The sequence below is a fragment of the Salvelinus namaycush genome, chromosome 36 (genome assembly GCF_016432855.1).
Source record: "Salvelinus namaycush isolate Seneca chromosome 36, SaNama_1.0, whole genome shotgun sequence".
NCBI classification, from domain to species: Eukaryota; Metazoa; Chordata; class Actinopteri; order Salmoniformes; family Salmonidae; genus Salvelinus; species Salvelinus namaycush.
In genome coordinates this window covers 10,602,644-10,616,107 of record NC_052342.1, presented here as the reverse complement: position 1 = coordinate 10,616,107, position 13,464 = coordinate 10,602,644, and positions in this window count along the sequence as shown.

Genomic DNA, 13,464 nt, shown 5'->3' with positions numbered 1-13,464 from the left:
ACATGACGCTTGGCATTCAGGCCAAAGAGTTCAATCTTGGTTTCATCAGACCGAGAGTCCTTTAGGTGCCTTATGGCAAACTCCAAGCGAGCTGTCATGTGCCTTTTACTGAGGAGTGGCTTCCGTCTGGCCACTCTACCATAAAGGCCTGATTGGTGGAGGGCTGCAGAGATGGTTGTCCTTCTGGAAGGTTCTCCCATCTCCACAGAGGAACTCTGGAGCTCTGTCAGAGTGACCATTGGGTTGTCGGTCACCTCCCTGACCAAGGCCCTTCTCCCTCGATTGCTCAGTTTGGCAAGGCGGCCAGCTCTAGGAAGAGTCTTGGTGGTTCCGAGCTTCTTCCATTTAAGAATGATGGAGGCCACTGTGTTCTTAGGGACTTTCAATGCTGCAGATTTTTTTGGTTGCCTTCCCCAGATCTGTGCCTCGACACAATCCTGTATCGGAGCTCTACGGACAATTCCTTCGACCTCATGGCTAGGTTTTTGCTCTGATATGCGCTGTCAATTTTGGGACCTTATATAGACAGGTGTGTGCCTTTTCAAAGCATGTCCAATCAATTTAATTTACCACAGGTAGACTCCAATCAAGTTGTAGAAACATCTCAGGGATGATCAATGGAAACAGGATGCACCTGAGCTCAATTTCGAGTCTCATAGCAAAGGGTCTGAAAACGTACCTAAATAAGGTATCTGTTTATATTTTTAATACATTTGCAAACATTTCTAAAAACCTGTTTTCACATTGTCGTTATGGAGTATTGCGTGTAGATTGATGAGGAAAATTTTTGAATAAGGCTGTAACGTAACAAAATCTAGAAAAAGTCAAGGGGTCTGAATACTTTCCGAATACACTGTATATACTACATGACCAAAAGTAAGTGAACACCTGCTCGTCAAAATTCTCATTCCAAAATCATGGGCAGTAATATGGAGTCCCCCCTTTGCTGCTATAACAGCCTCCACTGTTCTGGGAAGGCTTTCCACTAGATTTTGGGAAATTGCTGTGGGGACTTGCTTCCATTCAGCCACAAGAGCATTAGTGAGGTCAGAAGTTGACTTTACAGTTGGCACTATGCATTCGGGCAGGTAAGAGTGTGTGTGTGTGTGTGTGTGTGTGTGTGTGTGTGTGTGTGTGTGTGTGTATATATATATGTACACACACACATATATATATATATTCAAAAATATACATTACCTGTCAAAGGTTTGGACACACCTACTCATTTAAGGGTTTTTCTTTATTTTGACTATTTTCTACATTGTAGAATAATAGTGAAGACATCAAAACTATTAAATAACACACACGGAATCATGAAGTAACCAAAAAACGATTGAGCAAATCAAAATATATTTTTTATTTTAGATTCTTCAAAGTAGCCACCCTTTGCCTTGATGACAGCTTTGCACATTCTTGGCATTCTCTCAACCAGATTCACCTGGAATGCTTTTCCAACAGTCTTGAAGAAGTTCCTACATATGCTGAGCACTTGTTGGCTGCTTTTCCTTCACTCTGCGGTCCAACTCATCCCAAACCATCTCAATTGGGTTGAGGTCAGGTGATTGTGGATGCCAGATCATCTGATGCAGCAGTCCATCACTCTCCTTCTTGGTCAAATAACCCTTACACAGCCTGGAGGTGTGCTGGGTCATTGTCCTGTTGAAAAACAAATGACAGTCCCACTAAGCGCAAACCAGATAGGATGGCGTGTCGCTGCAGAAGGCTGTGGTTAAGTGTGCCTTGAATTCTAAATAAATCACAGACAGTGTCACCAGCAAAACATCCCAACACCATCACAACTCCTCCTCCATGCTTCATGGTGGGAACCACACATGCGGATATCATCCATTCACCTACTCTGCGTCTCACAAAGACACTGCGTTTGGAACCAACAATCTCAAGTTTGGACTCAGACCAAAGCACAGATTTCGACCCGTCTAATGTCCATTGCTCGTGTTTCTTGGCCCAAGCAAGTCTCTTCTTATTGGTGTCCTTTAGTACTGATTTCTTTGCAGCAATTCGACCATGAAGACCTGATTCACACAATCTCCTCTGAACTGTTCATGTTGAGATGTGTCTGTTACTTCAACTGTGAAGCATTTATTTGGGCTGCAATTACTGAGGCTGGTAACTCTAATGAATGTATCCTCTGCAGCAGAGGTAACTGTGGTTCTTCCTTTCCTGTGTTGGTTCTCAGGAGAGCCAGTTTCATCATAGCGCTTGATGGTTTTTGCGACTGCACTTGAAGAAACTTTCAAAGTTCTTGAAATGTTCCGTATTAACTGATCTTCATGTCTTAAAGTAATGAATAACTGCTGTTTCTCTTTACTTGTTTGAGTTGTTCTTGCCATAATATGGACATGGTCTTTTAGCAAATAGGGCTATCTTCTGTATACCACCCCTACCTTGTCACAATACAACTTATTGGCTCAAATGCATTAAGACAGAAAGAAATTCCACAAATGAACTTTTAACAAGGCACACCTGTTCATTGAAATGCATTCCAGGTGACTACTTCATAAAGCTGGTTGAGAGAATGCAAAGAGTGTGCAAAGCTGTCATCAAGGCAAACATTTTTTTTTTTTTTTTTTTTTTTTTTTTTTTTTTTAATTTTATCCCCTTTTCTCCCCAATTTTCGTGGTATCCAATCGCTAGTAATTACTATCTTGTCTCATCGCTACAACTCCCGTACGGGCTCGGGAGAGACGAAGGTCGAAAGCCATGCGTCCTCCGAAGCACAACCCAACCAAGCCGCACTGCTTCTTTAACACAGCGCGCCTCCAACCCGGAAGCCAGCCGCACCAATGTGTCGGAGGAAACACCGTGCACCCGGCCCCCTTGGCTAGCACGCACTGCGCCCGGCCCGCCACAGGAGTCGCTGGAGCGCGATGAGACAAGGATATCCCTACCGGCCAAACCCACCCTAACCCGGACGACGCTAGCCCAATTGTGCGTCGCCCCACGGACCTCCCGGTCGCGGCCGGCTGCGACAGAGCCTGGGCGCGAACCCAGAGACTCTGGTGGCGCAGTTAGCACTGCGATGCAGTGCCCTAGACCACTGCGCCACCCGGGAGGCCCAAGGCAAACATTTTTAATATATTTAGATTTGTGTAACACTTTTTTGATTACTACATAATTCCATACGTGTTATTTAATAGTTTTGATGTCTTCACTATTATCATACAATGTAGAATATAGTAAAAACTTTTGACAGGTACTGTATATATACACTGAGTGTACAAAATATTTGGAACACCTTCCTAATATCACCCCCTTTTGCCCTCAGAACAGCCTCAATTTGTCGAGGCATGGACTCTACAAGGTGTCGAAAGTGTTCCACAGGGATGATGACCCATGTTGACTCCAACGCTTCCCACAGTTGTGTCAAGTTGGCTGCTAGTGGATCTCTACTACGAATAGCTCGTTCCATCTCATCCCACAGATGCTCAATTGGATTGAGATCTGGTGACTGGGCAGGGCACTGCAGGAAGCTGAATTCTTTCATGTTCATGGAACCATTCCTGGACAATCCTAGCCTTGTGGCATAGGGCATTATCCTGCTGGAAAAAAATATTCGCAGACATACTGCTGGCAGGAAGGGATGCACCTGATTGGCAATGATGTTCAGATATCCTGTGGCATTCAAACGTTGCTCCACTTTCATCAAGGGGCCCAGTGTGTGCCATGAAAACACACCCCACATCATCACCACCAGCCTGCAATGTTGACAGGCGGCACGATGGATGCATGCACTCATGTGGTTCTTTCCACACCCTAGTCCTCCCATCAGCGTGAAACAGCAGGTACCAGGATTCATCAGACCAGGCAATGTTTTTCCAATTCTCCAGTGTCCAATGTTTTCGTTTCTTATCCCACTGGAACCGCAGTTTCTTGTATTTTTGCTGAAAGAAGTGGAACTCTGAGGTCGTCGGCTGCCATACCCCATTTGTGTCAAGGTACGACGAGTTGTGTATTCTTTTATGTGTCTTCGGGAACCAATGTTGTACTGAACTGTCAATTGACTACCTGTAGCCCGTCTGTTGCTCTGCAAAGTTCGTGTCAGCCTCCTTTGTCCTCTTTCATCAATAACCCATTTTTGACCACCGGCCTACCGTTGGCTAGTGGTCCATTGGGTGGTGGAACATTCTTGATACACACAGAAATCTGTTGAGCGAGAAAAAGCCAACAGCGTTGAAGACCTTGACACACTCAAACTGGTGCACCTGTCACCTAATACCGTTCCCCCTTTCAAAGGCACTTAAATATTTTGTCTTTTCCATTCACCCTCTGAATGGCACACATACACAATCCATGTCTCAATTGTCTCAATGCTTAAAAATCCTTCTTTAACCTGTCTCCTCCCCTTCATCGAGACTGACTGAAGTGTATTTAACAGGTGACATCAATAAGGGATCATAGCTTTCACCTGAATTGCCCTGGTCAGTCTATGTCATGGAAATATGAGGAAGAGGAGGGAGAGATGAAGGGGAGGGACATCCAATGACTCATTGCAGCAGAGCAGAGCCCTCTTTCTTCCTTCCCTTCGCTCTCTCTCTCTCGTGTTCCTAATGTTTTGTACACTCAGTGTATGTATTTATGTATGTGTATATATATACAGTACCAGTCAAAAGTTTGGACACACCTACTCATTCAAGGGTTTTTCTTTATTTGTACTATTTTCCACATTGTACAATAGTAGTGAAGACATCAAAACTATGAAATAACATATGGAGTCATGTAGTAATCAAAAAAGTGTTAAACAAATCAAAATAGATTTTATATTTGAGATTCTTCAAAGTAGCCACCCTTTGCCTTGATGACCACTTTGTACACTCTTGGCATTCTCTCAACCAGCTTCATGAGGTAGTCGCCTGGAATGCATTTCAATTAACTGGTGTGCCTTGTTAAAAGTTAATTTAATGTGTTTGAGCCAATCAGTTGTGTTGTGAAAAGGTAGGGGTGGTATACAGAAGATAGCCCTATCTGGTAAAAGACCAAGTCCATATTATGGCAAGAACAGTTCAAATAAGCAAAGAGAAATGACAGTCCATCATTACTTTAAGACATGAAGGTCAGTCAATTCGGAAAAACTCAAGAACTTTGAAAGTTTCTTCAAATGCATTTGCAAAAACCATCAAGCGCTATGATGAAACTGGCTCTTATGAGGACCGCCACAGGAAAGGAAGACCGAGTTACCTCTGCTGCAGAGGATAAATTCATTAGAGTTACCAGCCTCAGTAATTGCAGCCCAAATAAATGCGTTACAGAGTTTAAGTAAGAGACACATCTCAACATCAACTGTTCAGAGGAGATTACGTGAATCAGGCCTTCAGGGTCGATTTGCTGCAAAGAAACCACTACTTAAGGACACCAATAAGAAGAAGAGACTTCCTTGGACCAAGAAACACGAGCAATGGACATTAGACCAGTCTGATGAGTCCAAATTTGAGATTTTTGGTTCCAACCGCTGTGTCTTTGTGAGACGCAGAGTAGGTGAATGGATGATCTCCGCATGTGTGGTTCCCACCGTGAAGCATGGAGGAACTGGTGTGATGGTGTGGGGTGCTGTGCTGGTGACACTGTCAGTGATTTATTTAGAATTCAAGGCACACTTAAAACCAGCATGGCTACCACAGCATGCGATACGGCATCCCATCTGGTTTGTGCTTAGTGGGACTGTCATTTGTTTTCAACAGGACAATGACCCAACACACCTCCAGGCTGTGTAAGGGCTATTTGACCAAGGAGAGTGATTGAGTGCTGCATCAGATGACCTGGCCTCCACAATCACCCGACCTCAACCCAATTGAGATAGTTTGGGGTGAGTTGGACTACAGAGTGAACGAAAAGCAGCCAACAAGTGCTCAGCATATGTGGGAACTCGTTCAAGACTGTTGGAAAATAATTTCAGGTGAAGCTGGTTGAGCGAATGCCAAGCGTGTGCAAATCTGTCATCAAGGCAAAGGTTGGCTACTTTGAAGAATCTAAAATATAAATATATTTTGATTTGTTTAAAAATAAAATGCTTACTACATGATTCCATATGTGATATTTAATAGTTTTGATATCTGCACTATTCTACAATGTAGAACATAGTCAAAATAAAGAAAAACCCTTGAATGAGTAGGTGTGTTCAAACTTTTGACAGGTACTGTATACATGTGTGTATGAGTGTACAAAACATCAGGGTTACCAGCTCTAGAGAGGGGGGGGGGGGGGGGGGGGGGGGGGGGGGCGCTGCTCTGCTGCAATGAGTCATTGGACGTCCCTCCTCATAATTTCTCTCTCCTCATCCTCACATCACAGGAACATCTGGCTGTGAATCCGGCCAATAAAGGTCCATCGGCTGAGTGTGTGTGTGTGTGTGTGTGTGTGTGTGTGTGTGTGTGTGTGTGTGTGTGTGTGTGTGTGTGTGTGTGTGTGTGTGTGTGTGTGTGTGTGTGTGTGTGTGTGTGTGTGTGTGTGTGTGTGTGTGTGTGTGTGTGTGTGTGTGTGTGTGTGTGTGTGTGTGTGTGTGTGTGTGCCTGTGTCATGATTGACTAATTGAGCCCCTTGAAATGACAGCCTTCACAAAACCAAATGGCATCATCATTCATATGTAGTGACAGAGGCTCTCCCATATTTAGAGAGGAATATATATTCCACTGCAAAGGTGAGAGTCAACGTTATGTGTCACAAAAGGAAACTGCAATGGGTAAATCAAGTCAATCAACAAATCTAATCCTACACAGTCCAACTGTATTCCAGACCAAATAAATAGATTATGCCAAGAAGACCAAACTAATGGATGACGCTAAGGATAGTGTTGCAGTTAAACCATGAGGATGAAATAATTACACCTTTCTTGGTTGTCTTAGCAGTTATCTGTCAGGTGGTTTGAGCGCTATATTCAACTTATGTCTATCATTTGCAATTACTATCATTTGCAATGCTATATGCAACAGCACATTAACAAGTGAAGCAGGCAAGGTGCTGTCACAACTGAAACAAGTATACAGTACCAATGAAAGCTAGGTTGTTTGGAGCTTTTAAGCCACTGTAAGCAAGACTAAACTCAGCACAGGAGGTTGGTGGCACCTTAATTGGGGAGGACCGGCTCGTGGTAATGTCTGGAGTGGAATAGGTGGAATGGTACTGAATACACCAAACACATGGTTTCCATTTGTTTGATGCCATTTCATTTGTTCTGTTCCAGCCATTATTATGAGCCGTCCTCCCCTCAGCAGCCTCCACTGACACTCAGCTATGTCGCGACAAACTAAATATTGTACAACATAATATGTACAGCAGGAGCTACCCAGTCGCAGGCTTTTGTTCCAACCCTTCTACAACACACCTGATTCTACTAGTCAGCTCTCCTCAGGACCTTGTTTAGCTGAATCAGGTCGGTTATAGCAGGGCTGGAGCAAAAGCATGCATACCCACTAGCTCTCCCATGTTGCACTGCACTAAATAACTGACTCTAGTAACAGCAACATGTGATTTGAAATCCTCGAGGGCCTGACGGAAAGCAACAGACAGTATATGCATCGCCACGCTCGACGTCCCTGCAACCCAAACAGGTCAACGTGAATCAGCCGGTGCCGAAAATAATAACAAAACGTGTGTCCCCTCCCCTCGCTCTCTTATGGTGAGAGCGTTGCTTTCTGCACACCTCCAATGCAGTCATTGGTAAATGTGCCATATCAGCGACACTACTAGGCATAATATCGCATCCGGGGACAGACAAGCAGTGCCATAGGCAACAATGTATAGGCTACACGCAGCAAATATTGAATTATTTGTCATGATGGATTGGAGCTGAAGTCGAATGATGGGACAGTGTGACAGGCCTACCATGAGTAGGGTATGTTCAGCCATACAGCATCGTCGGTTTTAACAGTGTGTGTTTTCACCAAACCTGAATGTAAAGTTCTAGAATATGGCATATTCCACTGGGTGTGAGTGGCTTTCTTCAGAGCAGAGTGCACTCAGTCTTCAAGAGCTGTGTGTGTCATCTCTGCAGACTCTATACACAAGCGTGCACACACACACACACACACACACACACACCCTCTCCGCCTTTGTTTGAGGAGACTACAGTAAGTTCAGTACCCAGAGACCAAGCCTCATGCACAGTTAATGTTTCTCCTGTCTAGATGATTAACGTTCCCCGATCTCCGCTCCCAAACGGTCCCCTCCCGACTCACCTTCTGTGTTCGACACACTCCTGGGCCCCAGTAAAAATAGCTCTTCCACCCCTGTTCTTCACTTTGTTCCAGCCTTCTGTCAGTTGCCGTCAATACCAGCTCTTTGTCCACTATGACGGCAGGCCTGGGAGATGTCGACAGAGAACAGAGAATGTTTGAAAATGGCACGTTTGTTTGTTTCAGCTATGTGTTTTTTGTTGTTTAATGTCATACGGTACCAGTCAAAAGTTTGGACACACCTACTCACTCCAAGGTTTTTCTTTATTTTTACTATTTTCTACATTGTAGAATAATAGTGAAGACATCAAAACTATGAAATACACATATGGAATCATGTAGTAACCAAAAAAGTGTTAAACAAATCAAAATATATTTTATATCTGACATTCTTCAAAGTAGCCACCCTTTGTCTTGATGACAGCTTTGCACACTCTTGGCATTCTCTCAACCAGCTTCATGAAGTAGTCACCTGGAATGAATTTTAATTAACAAGCGTGCCTTGTAAAAAGTTCATTTGTGGAATTAGTTTCCTTCTTAATGCGTTTGAGCCAATCAGTTGTGTTGTGACAAGGTAGGGGTGGTACAGTATACAGAAGATAGCCCTATTTGGTAAAAGATGAAGTCGATATTATGGCAAGACCAGCTCAAATAAGCAAAGTCCATCATTAGAAACCATTAGAAACCACTACTAAAAGACACCAATAATAAGAAGAGACTTGCTTGGGCCAAGAAACACGAGCAATGGACATTAGACCGGTGGAAATCTGTCCTTTGGTCTGATGAGTCCAAGTTTGAGATTGTTGGTTCCAACCGCCGTGTTTTTGTGAGACGAAGAGTAGGTGAACGGATGATATCCGCATGTGTGGTTCCCACCGTGAAGCATGGAGGAGGAGGTGTGATGGTGCTTTGCTGGTGGCACTGTCAGTGATTTATTTAGTATACAAGGCACACATAACCAGCATGGCTACCACAGCATTCTGCAGCTATACGCCATCCCATCTGGTTTGCGCTTAGTGGGACTATCATTTGTTTTTCAACAGGACAATGACCCAACACGCACCCAGGCTGTGTAAGGGCTATTTGACCAAGAAGGAGAGTGATGGAGTGCTATAAAAATATGACAATGTCAATTATGCTTTTTTTGTTTTGAGCTAGGCTACTGTAGGGGGCTCAAATACTGTGCATGTTTTCTTGCTAGTGGGACAACATGGCTTCTCATAGGATATTTAATCACTGAAAGACTCCTACTGTACATGAGCTTTCTTCTAGTATCCGGATATTTCCTGTCCAGTATCTGTAACAAATGAGAAGCGTACTCAAAGTGTGAAGTCTCTGTCCTTCACACTGTCTGATTTGCTTAGCTAAGGCTCTCACATCTTATGCTAATCTGAAAGACACCAGTGGAAATCTTGGCACTGTTTCAAAGGGCTACATTTGGGCTGGTCCAATGACCTTCTCACTGAGAACATAGAAAGTTTGCTGGCTCTATATGTCACAGCCAGCACATGCTCAAAGAGAGGAAATATAAAATGGGTTGAAGCTGTCGCTAACATTTGTGGTAGACATGATTGAAGTAGTGCTGTAACTAAGAACGAGTTGCTCATGGCAGATGTATAATTTGTTAATTTGATCATATTTTTGTCATATAATACACAATGGAAACGTGTAAAATATATCGTAGAACATATCAAGATTTTGGCAAAAAATAAATGACGAGCAAAGTTATTTGGAATTTAAACTGTGACACTGACAATGTTCTGCTAGGTCACTAAAATCACTTCAATGCAACACGTCTATTTCCAGAGCCACATGAACACCTTCCAGCCATCTCATTGGGTGGGGTTAATGTGTCAACTTCCGGCCCATTGGCAAACAAGCAAAACCATTCTTAAATATGAATACAATTTGTCAAAACTACTAAATAAAGTGCACAACATTTTTAAGATGTGTTAATTCTCTGTTGAAGAAAATTATTGAAAACATTTTAACATGCGTTTTTACAAAGTATAAGCACTCGGATGTCGGCGTTAGCATAATTAGCATTGTCATAGACTTAATATTGTGGTTTAGCTAGTTAGTATAATATGCTATCTATTGGTCATTATCCATACAGGCTGTGTCCCTTTTCAATCAAAGATCAATGCTTGAAAGAGAAATGTTGTTTGACACAGAATATTAATGACAAAAGACAGAAACGGTGCCGATGTAGAAAAAATAATTATATAACATTAGGATATGTTCTATCTGTTGTGCCACAAAGCTAACTAGCTATCCCGCCATGTTAAGTGTACGAGAATGCTAATTATGCTAAAGCCAGCTTCCGAGTGCTTATACTACGTTTCTAAAAGTTTCCTCACAAGAGAATGACCAAATATTTCAAATCATGTTCACGTTATTTAACAGTTTTTACAAATGTAATTTATATTTAACGACAGATAGGATGACGTCTGTAGCGAATCAATGGTCCGTCAAGACAAACAACTGATATTTCTAGATTACAGAAGAATTCTCAAGACGTAATTATAGTGAGTAAAATAAGTTTTAAGCAAATTAGCCTTCCGGAGTAAGTTGAAACAAAGTGTTAAAATGGGGTTAATTGAATTTTAAGCCTTGTCACAGAAGATTATGAAGCCCATGAAACACCACTTTAATTACGTTATTACCATGTGGATTAAGGCGTGGAGTATTTTTAACCAGTAATTAGAGTCACACTGTCCATGCATTTTAATGCAGTTTAGACACATTGGTTTTGGTCTGCATTTCTAACGATCCAAACATTAAGAGAAGTTCTATTCCAAAATAAACAGCCTCCATGATGCTTTGGAATAATGACATTTCTGTGTTAATTGTAAATGTAGCCTCCCAATATCCCTGGATTAAATGGATATGTGGTGTTAATGAGTTATTAATGTGTTGTTAGCCTTGGTTTCATACTATTAGCAACACCAGAGCCTATAGGACAGTATTATTCTCAAAAGTTGTCACTGCTGTGCCCAAACAGCATTTACCTGTTCAGTCTTCCAGTCATGGCATTTTGGTCATAGAATAGTAGGTTTGGTAACAAAGTTTGCCATTCTCATGGTTTTGATGTTTTTTCTCAGATTGCATATGTAGCCATTGCCATTGGCACCTTGTGGCTGGTATGAGATGAGGTGAGCAATGTAAATAGATACTGAAGCAGCACTCTCATGGAGTGGAGTATTGATTCCACACTGGAGGACAGGGAAGGGTACACGTTCCCTGATAACACCATTTGGCTGTGTTTGTCAAAGTTAGTTGAAGACTTGTGATGCGTCTTCCGTCCAGAGGGAGTGGGCGCTCTGCAATATGCTCCTTTGGGACAAGACCTGTGACTTGCTTTGCTGTCCGGAGCAGAGCGCCATTGAAAGGAGTGATAACTGGAGTGGCGTTAACTGTTGAGGAGGACCAACTGAAATGGAAGATTCCTGGTGTTTGTGACACGGTGCGACGCAGGCCCATTAGAGAGTTATTGGGACAATCATTTATTTTTCAACAGGACAATGACCGAACACACGACCAGGCTGTTTTGACCAAGAAGGAGAGTGATGGAGTGCTGCATCAGATGACCTGGCCTCCACAATCACTCGACCGCAACCCAATTGAGATGGTTTGGGATTAGTTGGACGGCAGAGTGAAGGAAAAGCAGCCAACAAGTGCTCAGCATATGTGGGAACTCCTTCAAGACCGTTGGAAAAGCATTCCAGGTGAAGCTGGTTGAGAGAATACCAAGAGTGTGCAAAGCTGTCATCAAGGCAAAGGGTGGCCACTTTGAAGAAGCTAAAATAAAAAATATATTTTGATTTGTTTAACACTTTTTTGGTTACTCGCAAAATAGTCTTCTTAATTAAGCTTAACAGATAGATAAACCCGGCACAGTTACTGTTGTGTTGAAGGATGATTTATTGGCACTGCTTCGTAGGTACAGTAATAGTGACTGACATGAGAAACTGAAATATAGAAAGAAAAGAACAATGAGTATGACTTAGTGTATGCTAGGCTTAATTCTCAATAATAACACAGCATGTATTTTTGTATACATGTTCATGAACACAGAAATATGCGGAATTATGCATTAAATCAGATTAAACTAATTCCCAAAAACATGACAAGATCAAATGCACTCGACAGTTATCTATTCATAAATCTCATTAAAACGATAATCTGTACAAAATATCATCATAAAATGAAAGCCAAATATGTTATGATTAATTTTACTTAGACAATGCTTCAAAATGATAGCAAGAAAGATGGAGTTTGATAACATCTGCAGCTCCACAATTTGAACTATTCTTCTGCTACAGGATTTAGCTTATTTTTTGTATACCTTTATTTAACTTGGCAAGTCTGTTAAGTTCAAATTCATATTTTCAATGACAGTCTAGGAACAGTGGGTTAACTGCCTTGTTCAGGGGCAGAACAACAGATTAGTATCTTGTCAGCTCAGGGATTCGAACTTGCAACATCTCAATTATTAGTCCAACACTCTAACCACTAGGCTACCCTGCCGCCCCATTAAACAAACAACACACATCAACACAGGACAGTGGCCCCCAAGTGGTCAACGTTAGAACTACATGATAGCCTAAAGGAACTCAAACCCACCTACAGGGGCCAGAACACTATTCATAATTATGTTTTTATTTTTCAGAAAGCTTTGGAAAAGCCTTTCGCTGCTCTTACTGTATCCGTTTGTGTCCCTTACCTGCTAACACACTGCCCCATTTTTTTTCTTGAGTCCCCCACACCGGCCCATTTATTTCCTTAAGGCCCCGATTATTAGCCATTATTAGCACAACAAAAAAACAAAGATAGATAGGCCGACTGTGCTAAAAATGGACCTACCCGTCTGGCATTTCCCCCGAAATGCCAAATGGCCAGTCCGCCCCTGACAACAAATCCAACAAAATGGCAACCATTTTAATGCCCTGGGACATGTTCCCAAGATGTGATGTATCATCTATAAAGCTTGCATATACTGTATTTAAGGTGAATTGTGCAAACAAATAGTTCTTGTCCACTTCCCATTCTATTGTAAGCTCCATCTGAGACAGTGTGTAAGGGTATTTGCTTCACTAGAAGAGAGTAGAGCGGGGTAGGCATGGGAGAGAGAGAGAGAGAGAGAGAGAGAGAGAGAGAGAGAGAGAGAGAGAGAGAGAGAGAGAGAGAGAGAGAGAGAGAGAGAGAGAGAGAGAGAGAGAGAGAGAGAGAGAGAGAGAGAGAGAGAGAGAGAGAGAGAGAGAGAGAGAGAGAGAGA